The following is a 13,298-nucleotide window of genomic DNA, read 5'->3' as shown; positions in this document are numbered from 1 at the left end:
TTAATCTTTTCCTTGGGAGAGCATTTCAAATTTTGCCTTGGCAAATGAGGAATCATCATTAATAGATGTGGGGGTTCTACCTTTGCCAAGTCCCAGACAAAGTCTGTTTTTCCATTTGCCTTGGGCTTGTGTAAGCTTGCCTAAGGAGGCCAGCCTCACAGTTTGAGAAACACTGCTAGCAGCCACCATACCCTCATTCCCAGCTAAATTAAACCCTATTATGCTGTAATTAACCTTGCCTAACTTGTTCTGAGTTACAGCAGTAGGTAAAAATCATGCTTTTCCTAGGCTGTCCCCTAGAAGCACTTTTACATATCAGGTTTGCCTACTCTTCAAATATTTGCAGCTTCTCCTGGAAGTTGTTCTTCTGAAGATCACAGCTCAACTGCAGGCAATGTCAGAACTCTTCTTGACTTCAGTGAGGCCAGAATCACCTGCAAATATACTTGTGCACCTTGTGTTCGTGCCAGATGGCATTTTTTGAAGCAAACACAATACCACAGAAGTGATGGTGAGAATACATATACACATCTTGTTGGTTTTTAAGGTTTAAAACATGCACATAGACAGGCTTACCAAGTTTCCTTGGTCAAATTTAAAGCAGTAAAATTCCATTTTATGAATCAGTCTGTTGCCTGTTTTATTTAGATGCAACTTCAAAAAAAAAAAAAAGAAACGTAACACATTTTAGTTCCTTTTGATACTTGGAGTAAAGGTGAGAAGAATGAACACAAGGTAGGAAGAACTTCTCATTTACAAAGCTACCCTTTTAGAAGAAGAGTAAGTTGTCAGAATTTCTGGCTCCAGATTTTTTATTCCTCCTCTTTTTAAAAACTCAAAATTCTGCAGCTGTATTTTGAAAGATCCAGTGTTTTAGCTAAGGTCCATCCAAACTGATTAAGTCCATGGACCCTCAAACCAGGCCACCAATGTAAGTCCTAAAAACAGACTCCCAAGTCATTCTGATGAAGGTAGGACAGAAAGTCCGGAGAATCCTTTAACTGCCTGCAATAAGTGTATCCATGGACAATACAGTATAAAACACCACAGCATAGAGGCTACACTGCCCTAAATAAAAGGGCACTCGCAGAAAAAAAAGTGCTCTCACTGAATACATGTTACATATATTACCAGTGGAGAGGTGGGAAGCCTCTGAAGAATGCAGCCTGGAGAGTCAAAGACAATCTGATTAATTTTTTTTTAATCTGTGTATCTGAATGTATGAAGGGAATAAAAGAGAGAATAAATGGTTACGCAGTAAGTGTAACAGCCTGCCTCTAACAGAGCCAGCTGACCACGGCCGGAGCAGCAGCAGGATTTATCCTACCTGTTCCTTTTAAGATATTAACTCAGCTCCCACAGGACATGCAAAACTTTTTTTTTTCCTAAAGTACTTGCACTGACATTACTCTTTCTGCCAACCCCGGAGCGGGAACCCCGGCAAGCGCCGGGTCTTGCGGCGCGGCCCGGCCCGCTCCTCCCGCCACGTCGGCCCCCACCCGCCCCCCTCCCGCCCTCCCCTCGCCGCATGCCCCAGGTGCTCCGGGCCCCCGGGCTGCGGGGCCGGGCAGGGCCCCCCGGCCCACCGTGCGGCCCCACCGCTCCCCGCGCCCGGCCCGGCGGCTGCCCCGCTCCGGCGGGTGGCTCCGGCCGGGGGCCGGGCCCATCCCCGCCGCCGGCGCTGCAGGTCTCCGGCGGCGCCAGGGGGGCTCGCTCGTCCGCCGCTGCCGGCCCGATGCCCGGGCCTCGCTGGTCAAGTGGTCCTAAACATTTCACAATTATGATAGAGAACTGTTGAACTGTTAAGAACCACTGCACCAAGGAGGCTGAGGAGCCGCGGTCCGCGGGGGGAGCGGGGCGGGGCGGGGGACACGCTTCCCGCTCGCTCCTGGGCCCGGGCTTGGCTCTTCCTTTCGCCACGGCGGACCTGGGGACGAGAAAAAAAAAAAAACACACGGGACTGGCGGGCGGCTCCGGCGCCGCGGGGAGAGCGCCCGGCCCGGCCCGACGCCCCCCGCCCGCCCTCCCGCCCTCCTTCCCCGCACGCTCCGCACTCGGCGCCGCCACTTACTCCTGGCCACCGACCCGCCAGCGTCCCCCCGGCCTTGCGCTGGGGCTCTGAAAGCTTGACGGCAACAAGCTTTCTTTAAAAAGAAAAAAACAAAACAACCAACCAACAAAGAAAGAAAAAAAGTCTTAAAAAGAATACTAATAAAAAAAAGCCATTCTCCTCAGGGGACGCAGCTCGGAGGCAGCCCGGGCCGGTCCCCCGCCGCGGCCGCCCCTCTGCCGCCGCTCGCCGTGCGGGGCCCTTTTATACCCGCGCGGATACCTCGCGGTGGATGAGCCGTCCCCTGCCGCGGCAGCCAGGAATGCAGCCCTCGCCCCTGACACGACCAGTTTTTCCAGGCTGCCTTCGCACTGACGGGGCGGTTTTGTTTCCAGCCATCATCTGGGGCGGCCAAACGTCAGCAGGTAGAAAAGGACAAACCTGTTCCGAGGCGGCGCGTTTCCTCCCGCCCGCCCTCCTGCCCTCCGCCCTGCCACCGGGGGGAAACTGCTCGACAGGTTTCGCCGAAGCTGGAGGTGGCTCCGGGAGGTGAGTAAGAGACTCCACCCTGCGCCCTCCTGACAGGAGCTGCCGCGGACGGGCCGCCTGCCCTCGGCACCCTCCCGGCTCCCCTCGCCTGGCTGCCAGCCGTAAAAAAAACCAAAACAAAACAAAACAAAAAAGCCTCAAACCGGCCCGTCACGTTCTCCGGGGGATTTCGTCGCCGCGGTGTGAACGCCCGCCCCGGCCCGGGCGCCGTGCGTGTGGTGGCGTCGCGCCTGGCGAGGGAGGCCGCTTCCCGCCCAGCCAGCCCCCGGGCCGGCCGCAGGTGGAGAGGCCCGGGCTCCTGCCTGCTGCTCCCCCGGTGCTGGGGCTCTCCTCGCTCCCCACCGGCCCATATTCTCTGAGAGGTGGCGGGGCGGGGGTTGCCTGCAAAAGTCAGGAAAAGCCCCCCAACACACCTGTGTGGGCTGGCAGCGCCGCCACACGCTGCCCTGCCCTCCAGAAGGGTAGCACAGCGTACCCCTCCCGAGCCTGGAAGTGTTCACTGACGGCTTTACTCTCCTGACCGTGGGGTTTTTTGCTCAGAAATGGTGTGAGAAACCACTGGCTGTGTGCGGGGGACTGCGTTTGCCCCATTCTTCCCTGCCTCTCCCCACATCCCTGCTGCTGGTTCCCCACGTGCGGCATCGGAGGCGTTGGGGAGCGCCGAGCCTTTTCAGAGCTCGCTTTCTGCTGCTGAACGTTGCCGACCTTGAGATCACACCACTTGGTTTCAGAAAGGCAGGACTAAGAAACCAGGACTGAGAAATGTGAGGAAGGGCCTGATTTTCAGAGGTGTTGGGCAACCAATGGGGAGGACGCCCTGAACTCCCAAAAGCCAGGCCACTTGCTCATTGTCACACCCTTAGCCGTGACTCAGGGAGCAACCATCTCTGAGTTTGGGCTGCTTCAATTAATTCCTCTCAATTTTACTCTCTTCATCGACAGAATAGCAATGAAACATAATTCACCGAGGCTTCCAAGCCGTGGCATTGGGGTGAGGTGAAAGGCCTTCGTGCCCTGCCACCTCAGGACAGGGTTTATGGTGACCCAACAGCAGGCTTCCCCGTGGTGGCAGCGGGGATGCTGGTCGGTGGTGGTGCCGGCCTGCCTGGGTTGCCTGACCGCACGCTGCTCTTGCCAGCCAGCCCAGGAGACACCATTTCAAAAAGATGTGGATGGTAAACCCTGCTCTGCCAGTGACTCAGCCTACGGCCTCAGCCAAGTCACTTCACCACACCTTGAGAGGGAGAGATAATGCTTACCTACCTCATCTTATGAGGCTTCACTAATGTTTATATAGTGCTTTGAATGTTTAAAGCACTGTCTAAGTGCTGTGTATGAATTTTGGTGCTCCAGATCCTGTGATCTTTGGCCCTTTAAAAATATATAGGAGACTCAAGGCAGTCCCGGAGGAAATGCCCATACAGGCGTCCCAGAGCAGCAGGGGAGGGAGCAGCCCTCATGGCTGTGCAGCAGCTGTTTCAGCACGGCCCGTGTGAACGTGGTGCTCGCACCAGGAGCAGACAGGTTGCTCTAGGAGCCTATGCAAACCTCATGCTGAGGAAGCTCCCCGGATCTAGGCTGGAGGCGTTTCAGTCCACTTCAGTAAAACCAGCTCCTGCTCTTCTGCTCTGCCCTCTCAGACTCAAACACAGAAGTTAATTTTGTGCCTTCTTCCAGATAGCCCAATCCGTAGGGGTTTTCTGGGCCATCTCGTTGTCACAAAAGGGTATTCTCTTGCCGTAGGTAGAGGAGGGTACGCTATTTGAGTTAATTCAAAGAGACCTCTGTCCTTGCCATCAGTGGAAATCTGTGGAAGCAAGGCTGCTCTTTATTCCCCGTAAGAGTCGCCATTTCTTTATGACACAGTGTCCTAGGTCTCCCACTCCTGCCAGTGATCTACACAGCATGATCGCATGAGCTGTATTTTATATATAATCCCTCACTAACTATACTGCCAACTCTCACCTGCCCCTGACAAACACAAATGCACTCCCACACCCATGGCTCCACAATACCCATCAGCTAAATAATAACCCGACTGTCCACACTAACTGGGTGCAAAAGCCCTTTCCAGCCAAACCAGTCAGAAGCCACTGCTGTGCTGGTGAGATATATATTCCCCAGGGATCCCACTGCTCTTCTGGTCCAGGTTCAGACATGTGGCTGATGGCCCCTAAAGAAAGACTCTGAGCCCCAAGTGGGGAATTTTCTGGGGCAGCCAGGGGGAACTGATGTATGAGAACCTGTATGGGGTTTAGGCAGGATGAATCATCTTCTGCTTTGGGTTTGGGTTTTATTTGGCAAGTGTTGGTGGTTTTACTGATTGAATGTTTAAGTTTTTGGGTTTTTTTCAGGGAAGAATATAATAAAAGAGAGTACAGGTCTCTTGTGTTTTCTTCGTAAGGGATGTGTAACAGGTGGCTTGAGTGAATTTTATTATAGGCTTAAAGAGATCCACCTAGTCAATGTATAAATTCCCTTAGATCACTAATATGAAAAATGGGTTTTTTTAGTAACTTACATGTTAGAGAACAGTAGGCAAATGTACATTAATTTATTCATGTAATTATTTAATAAGTTCTGTTTCTTACCCGAATACCCCCAGTTATAAAAGTAAGAAAGCTAACATCCTGCTATCTCCCTTAGCCAGGTAGAGTCTCAGAGAATAGGCCGAAGGCTTTAAAAGGTAGAAGAGTAGAGGTGCCTAACAGTAGAAGTGGACAGATAGCACTACGCAAGGGAGTCTTCCTCTGTGACGGTATGAAAGGTGATTGAAGCCTTAAAATAATAGAATTCATTCTAAAATTTTATGTAGAGAAAAATGTAGTTGTATTAGAAGGAATAGTAATTAGTCCTTAATTTTTATTGATGGTTAAACTAGGTATTGTTTATATCCTACTTTTTTCATCTGCATATGTGTGACTACAGTAGTTCTGTGCTTGGTTTTTAAGAGGTCACAGTGCAATAAATGGCCCTGTTAAGCAAGCAGCAGGTATGTCTCCCATGTGTTTGCAGTCCAGGGGCACAAACCCAATGAAAAGGACGATGATACTCAGCAGCATAGACTCATTGCACTGGGTGGTGAGAGCTCTCTGATTGCACTGACACTCCAGAAGCCTGGAGGAGCAGCACGCTGTAACTTGGTACGTGGTGGCTTGAGCACCTTAAACGGCAGGCAGAGTTTTCTTGGAAGGGGGAAGCAAATACTAATCAGCTGATAGTGTCAAACAAAGAGGGCAGCACAAAAGGAGACATAATGCCAGGGGTGATTGTAAGAGACAAAGAGCTGGCCTGGGAGGAAGCAAAGATGAAGGGTAAGCTTGTGGGAGGACATGAAAAGGCATGCTGTTTGCATGGCAGAATGTGGAAGATCATGAATGCTCTGGTAACAAGAGGAAGATTATATTTCAAGGAGGTTCTACTTTGAAAAGATCATGTTGTGTAAAATGATTGGGAGGTGCTATCATTATTCTCCATCAATATCCCCACACTTCTCTAGCAAAAGGTGCCAATACTTTTCCTGCCAATACCTCACTCCACAGGTAATACTGTGGAAGGGCATGGGACAACCCAAAGTAGTGTTCCTTGTACTACAACATGTTTTATCTGACAATTCTAAACTTAAAGTAAATCCAGCACATGAACTAAGGCCGGATGTGTCGCTGTTTCTCAGCTTACCGTTTTACCTTCCTCATCATTTCCCTACTGATTTGCTATTCTTGCTCATTATTGCTCACCTAAAATCAGGTTGGAAGTTTCTTAAGCAACGACCCGGAGTCTCACATGTCCTGTAAAGTACCTGTCATATTCTTGGACCTGGTAAACAGAAAAAACCCTGTGCAAGTGGATTTTCTCCCACCCTGGGAAATCAGCATTCCGTATGTTCATAGCAAACACTGATGGGGCAACTTCTTGTTTACTTTAGTTGGTTCAAACTCATTTGTCAATATAGCAGCCCACTACATGTCACATGTGAGCGTAATAATAGCTTGATAGTAACTTCTTTTGCAGTAATAAACACCTTGAGAGATGGCCTAATGCTTCCTCATAAATAGGAGGCCTTTTGAGATTATTGCCTAAATAACATCAAGTGATTTATCGAGAAACGTGGTGGGGTGGGATGTTTTTCCAACCAAGAACTTTTAGAAAGATTGGGGGTTTGCCATTCAGTAGTTAAATTAATAAAGACATGCTAGAAATGAAAATATGGATAACAGCTGCATGTGAAGCTATTCACATTTTATTGGAAGATGCCACCATGTATGCACAAAATTTTGATTAAATCCAAAATTAATCAATTTAGCAGGAGAGGGGTTTGTATCTCATGCTCCATCTAAACAGACAGTTCATTGTCCCTGGGCACTACAGAGGTTACATACCAATTTAGTGTGTAATACCACTCTTTACCGCTTTCCTTGTTCTGATTTAACATCTTGTTCATTCCAGAAGTTAACTGTGTAAATAACATTATACAAATTAATGTACTTTTTTTCCTTTTGGGGAGAATTTTCAAGTCAAGCTTTGTCTGTATACAGTTGCACAATAGCTAGCAGTAAGTAACAGTATAAATTTTCTTTTTTCTACTTCAAATTTTTGATTTAAATGTTAAACATGTCAGTTCTTTTAATAACCAGTCTAGGATAAGGAGACCTCAGGGCTTTGCACACTTGATGCTGGATGAGTGGGTACAATTACCTGTGCATCAGCAGTTGTAAAAAAAAAAAAAAAAAAAGGTGAAAAAACAATCCTTGTGCTGCAAAGACAGCACATGAGCTATCAAGCGGATGTGTCCTGGGAGATCTGTCAGCCTCTACATCAAGAGCTTGATATTAAGGAGAAGCTTCAACTCCAGCTGTAGGAGCCCTAAAAAACATTAAGTAAAGCATATTGCAAACAATGAGGCACTTCTGTGGTCCTGGTGTCCTGGTGTGGGTTATACTTTGCCATGGCTTTCCACTGGAAGCTTAGGAGCCACAGCAGTGCCATTGAGATGACAGCTGGAGATGTGTGTATGAGAAATGGAATCCACTGAGTCTGTTTTGCAATCAACTCTGGATAAACAATCTCTAGTATTTTTACCAAATTTCAGTAAAGTTTAGTCTCGTGGTTACTTTTTAATCTCACAATCAATTCTCCTTTCCTCTTTTTTATGTTGCATTGTTTGGGATTTTTAAATTTTAAATAAAAATGCAAATTAAGTAGCCAGTGAACAAGATTTTGACATGACCAGTAATTTTGAATGGCTCACTTCCCAGGTGCCTGACTCTATATAAGAGGTGCTGACTTTCAAAAAATGCCAGCCACCTTTTATTTTACTGTTAACGTTCAGGTTAGACCCTGGAAGTTGACACCTGAAATCACTAGCTTTTTCTGAACATTTCATCCAGGTGATTAATATTTAAGATTAGCTGCTGTGCACTAAGTGTGCTTTAATCATTTAATAATCACAAACTTTGTACCAACTTTATTTTTCGTGTTCACCGACCAGCTGGTTTTTCAGGGTTAGCAGCATTATGTGCCCTGTCCCATAAAGCCATCAGAAAATAAGTCATTACTAATGATTTGACCATCTATTGAGATTTCCTAAGTATTTTCTGGTTCAAGCCACTGAAGACAGTCAGAGTGTGACTTTGCAGTGAAGTAGCATGGTAATTTTTAGCAACATCTCATATTTCTGGTTTTATGTCCTTGAATGTAGAACTTTCCAAACAACGGTGGTGAATGGTGACATAGCTGTGGGCAGAGTGCTCGGTCAAAGTGGTCCAAGTAAATAAACTGACTTATTTCATATCACACTCTTGTCCATCAGCAGAGATAACAGGCAGTCAGCTTTGTCCTGAAGCCCTGGAGCTCTGCAGGATTCAGCAGAGATCTCTGCTGGTTGTCTTGCCTCAAGGGTGCTGGGAATCACATCACCCAGAACTGACCCTTCAGTGGGAATTGGAAATTCAGATGTGCCACAGAAAGAATCTGATGCATCAAAATCCCGCTTTTATTGGGCCCTGGTCACAAAGATCCACAGCAAAACATCCAGGAAGGAAGTCACACACCCTGAAAGATCAAGTGTAATTATTCATGCACAGGCATCACTTTCAGAGAACCTCCCCAGCGCAGCAGCTTCTTGCATATGACAGGATTAATTTACAACTCTCTGTTCTAATTGTGATAGCTCCTTATCTCTCAGAAAAAGATTGCCATTAAGATTCCTTTTTCTTTACCCTGAAATTCTTTTCTTTGCTATACATGACCATTGCTATTGAATTGCCAGACTGTCATTCCCCTTCTATGCTAATAGTTAATCATTTAATGTTAAATAATTGGAAATCAAGGTGTAGAAATAACCAGCTGACATAAACAAAGATTACTGTCATTTGCTTGCCTCTTTCTTACCACCTTTCACTGCGTGGAGTCTCATCTAATTTCACTTGTATACTCTTAAAAACAGGGTCTGCGACTTGAACACCAAGCACAAGAGCCTAATAGGACCTACAACAGTGGCACTACAGAAGAAACACATTTGTTGTGCACATAAACATGTAATTAACGGGGCTCATCTGTACTCAGATGTGCTGCATGCGCTACTAAGCTGGCAGTTCTGGCCAGGTAACATCTCCCCTGGCCACCATTCTGGTCCCATTTTGAAGCTGAGAAGGTGTGAAGGAATACCGTGGCTTGAGAGAGTGCTTATTTACTGTTGTGATCCTTCTTGCTGCCGCAAGACAGAGGATGATCTCTCAGCCTTTTCCTGTCTCATTGTGCAACGTGCCATGCATCAGGTCGCGCGTTGCTGAAGCCTGGCAGTGCCTGCGTACGGGGGAGGCTGCGGAGCGAAGCGGCAGGATGTTGTTGGTTGGCACCTTCCCATGGATTTGGCTGACGTCTCCTTCTGACGTGCAGCATCCCGGGGCAGGAGGGAGGCACCGCTGTGGAGCTCAAAACGCCAGTGGGAGTGCGCAAGATGTGCACCAGCTGAGTGTGCCTGAGCAGGCGAGCCTTGGCAGTGCTGGGTGAGGGGGAAAGGGGCACTGCCTCTTCCCTGCACCAGAGCCTGCGAGGAGTAGTGGTCCCCATTTGTTATATCCTCCTGTTATGTCAGCGGCAGTTTTGGTCAGATGTCAACGTAGATTTGGACTTCAAGGTCCAAATCCTTTGACCGTGAGATCTACATCAACTCTTCCAAATAGAGCCACATTAAGTAGTGCTATTTTTTGTGCGGTTTACACCAGACATTTCTTTTTGTTGCTATGATCAGGATACTTGTCTCAGCTACACTTCTGAGATGCAGGCTTCTGCCTCTTCCCATTCAGCTGATCACAGGTAAACAAATGTATGTCTAATGAAGTTTCTAAACTAATTTTCAGGTAGACACTTTGCACAAATAATAAATCTGGTAGTACCAGATTTTATTCTGACTCATGGACTATCTAAGATGGCAACATTTGAGTCCCACAGGTTCATTTGTATGGTTCAGTAGAGTATTTTACATATCTTATAAGCTTTCTACATTAGTAGCTTTTCTAAAAGAGTCACTAAAATGGGCGTGTTGTGACAACCATGCAATCAAGCACCACAGTGTCATAAAACATTGTTAAAGAATCATGGAAAGACTAGTCTTACTAGTCTAGAAGATGATTATACTGCTGATAGAGTCCACTTGGAAGAGACACAAACATATAAGCAACGCTTGTGACGACATATGCCACGCACACTTGATAGGTTCTTTATAATTTCTTGTTTTCACCCATCATACAATTACTTCAGGTTTATCTCAGTGACCTAAGAAATTGTGATGCTGGAAACTAAAAGCGTTTTATTTCTTACACTGCTGTGGTAGGTCCTATGGAGGGATCTGCATAGATACCTGGAGAAGATACTATGGCGGAATTTGATCATACTATGGGTCCATTAATGTTTTGTGTGTAAGTGGAACTGGGTGCACTTTGTCTTCTATGTACAAGGGATACATTTCCCTCCTTAGTCATTTCACTACTTGAACCCGCCTTGAAAATGGAGGAATCTTCCAACTAGATGACAATCTTTTTGAAAGAATCCTAGTAGATCTCACCATTCAGAAGACTGCAAATAAAGAAACTCTTGATTCAGGGAGCATAAAGGGGTTTACTTCCAGATGAGAGATTTCATTATCACTCATTGATGAACACCAAAATCATTGTATGAGACAACTGAGATGTGCTATAGTGTAGCAATGCTAAGTTAAGTTGTGCAGAACTGGAGTTATTTAGCAATTTAAGAAGAATGAGCACATACTGAAGCCTTGTTGAACAGCTGATTTAATTCAGCAAGTACTGATCAGACACAGTCAATCTGTCAGTGGGTCAGCCAGCCTTGACGGATGTTAACAGTTTACCAAGACGACATGCAATAAGAGAGCAAGCACATGCTGATTTTTCAAATAATAAAGAATGCCCTTCCATCACAGAAGTTTTATAAGAGAATCTCCAAACAGAAATTTAATGTTTTCAGACATCAGTAAAAAAGAAAGTAGTTGCATTCAGGAAGGGAAAGCTGTAACTCAAATCAGACAGGAACTTGGACATGTTAGTTGTGCAAATCTCTGCTTTCTGCAGTGTTAGAGAAGTGCTGACATAGGCCAAGTAGTCCCTATCCCTTGGCAGTATTAGCTGGATCATTAGGAAAAAGAAACAAAGTGGAAGCTGGGTGTTGTCTTTCAAGTGAAGAAAGCTGTAGAATTGAAGCAATGTTTGACTTTTACAGGAGACATTCATAGCGCCTCCTCTGTGGAGAGGCAGCAGAGGTTCCAGCACCAGCATTCATTCCCCGAACATCACTGCAACTTAGAAGATTCAACACTGGAAACAAATCCAACATTTGTGCAGCAGCTACAGTCTCACATTATTGATTATACCTTTATGCTGTTCTACAGTCACTGCTGAAATTGCGTACAACAGGATGCTCACAGACCCGCGGCAGCCCCTCTGACACTGGCGCGCTAGCAGGCTGTCTCAGGAGCTCGGGCACTTTCCTGGCATGGCATTTCACCAACTGGTAATTTTGCAAGGCAAGGAAAGCTCCAGCCCAAACACTTCCATTATTAGACTGAAGTTGGAAAAGAATGGGAGCCACTGCCATTTTCTAACAGAAACTGAAATGTCATCTTTATGTTCCAATAAGCATTAAAAACTGATACTAAAACAAATCATGAGCTCTTCTGCACCTAACTTTATACCGTGCTATTCTAATGTGTACTGTGTATAAAATACCAAGCACAGATCTGCAGATGTACTTCACAGTATGTGCTAGGTCTACCAAACTATAATTGTATGTAGATATGAAAGGGTACATGGACATCATGGGTGACTGGAGTTAAAGCTGGTGTAGACATTATGAAATGGACCCGCAGCTAGCCCAGCAATCGAGTGAGTGTGTTTGCATTAGTAATGGCCCTGTACGGCTGCTTACTCTGCAAACCTTTACCAAGAAGAAGATTGTTGGATGAAAAGAAGAGTGTATTTGATCTTTACAGAATGGTCTGAAGGAGAACAATTAGGATGTTTAAAAAAATGAAGCCGCCCCTGGAATGTCTAGCATACTATAACTAATGAAAGACACTCAGCTGCTTACAGTAACTGAAACAAATAGGCAGCAACAAATATGTACAATTTTCATTCCTTACTCTTATTAAGATTTTACTTTTGACCGGTAACTATGTAAAGTTTAGGGGTTACTACAGACAAATAGATTCATCATAAGACTGCAAGTTATCACAGAGAGTATAATTACAATTATTAAATCCATTGCATGGAGCAAAGGGTGTAATAGATGAACAAGACAAACACAGGATCTTGAAAGTGTTATTGAAGTTCGTCCCCGACACAAAATCAAGAGCTGAAGTTTCTGGCCTTGTCTGGGTGGTTCTTGCCACTTTTTAAAACATTGCTACCCATACACAGTTTCTCTTAGCACTTGTAGACTGTTAAGTTATTGAATGAAATTTTGATGTATATAAAAGAGATCCAGTTCTTTCTCATATGTTAAATTTGCATTCATGTGTTTGCCATTAAAATATTTGTTAGATATTGGCCTATTTGTAAGGCAAATTGCAAATTTTCTAGAAAGTTGCAGGAACACTATCTTATGCAAGATAACATATTAATTAACATATATTTCTGTAAAGGTTTGTCAGAAAGAGCCAATTCTGCTTTATTCTCACAGTAAACATGACCCAAACAATTTCGTTTTAGTATTACAAGCTGCTAACTAAAAGTCTTCTTACTGGATCACATTTCTAAATGTTGCCCTTTGTGTCTTTACCTGCCTTATATGCAGGAAAAGAATGGTTGTCTGTTTTCTTCCCTCTCCTCCAGTTTTACTGTTGAGACCTATTATTTCAGTAATTCACACCAGAATACCATTCTTTGTTCAAAAGAAAGTATGTTTTGTACTTTAGATGGATATTGTATTTTAGAAATACAGGAACGTTATTGTTTAGGAAGTATTATGTAGATCACATCAGCCTTTATTGAAAAGTATAAGGAAAATATTGATGCTTCTGTGTATGTTGCAGCCAGTAATTCTGGTACAGAAATAAAGAATGAATGCTGCTATGGACAAATTATTGCATTTGAGAAGCATTTTAAAAAAATTAAAATATTCCAATCCCCAGACAGACACTCACAGAGTAGTTTATCAAGGGATTTTCTAGCATCAACTTTTAGAC

Source organism: Strix uralensis, chromosome 4 (assembly GCF_047716275.1).
Source record: "Strix uralensis isolate ZFMK-TIS-50842 chromosome 4, bStrUra1, whole genome shotgun sequence".
Lineage (NCBI taxonomy): Eukaryota > Metazoa > Chordata > Aves > Strigiformes > Strigidae > Strix > Strix uralensis.
This window is presented reverse-complemented; position numbering follows the sequence as displayed.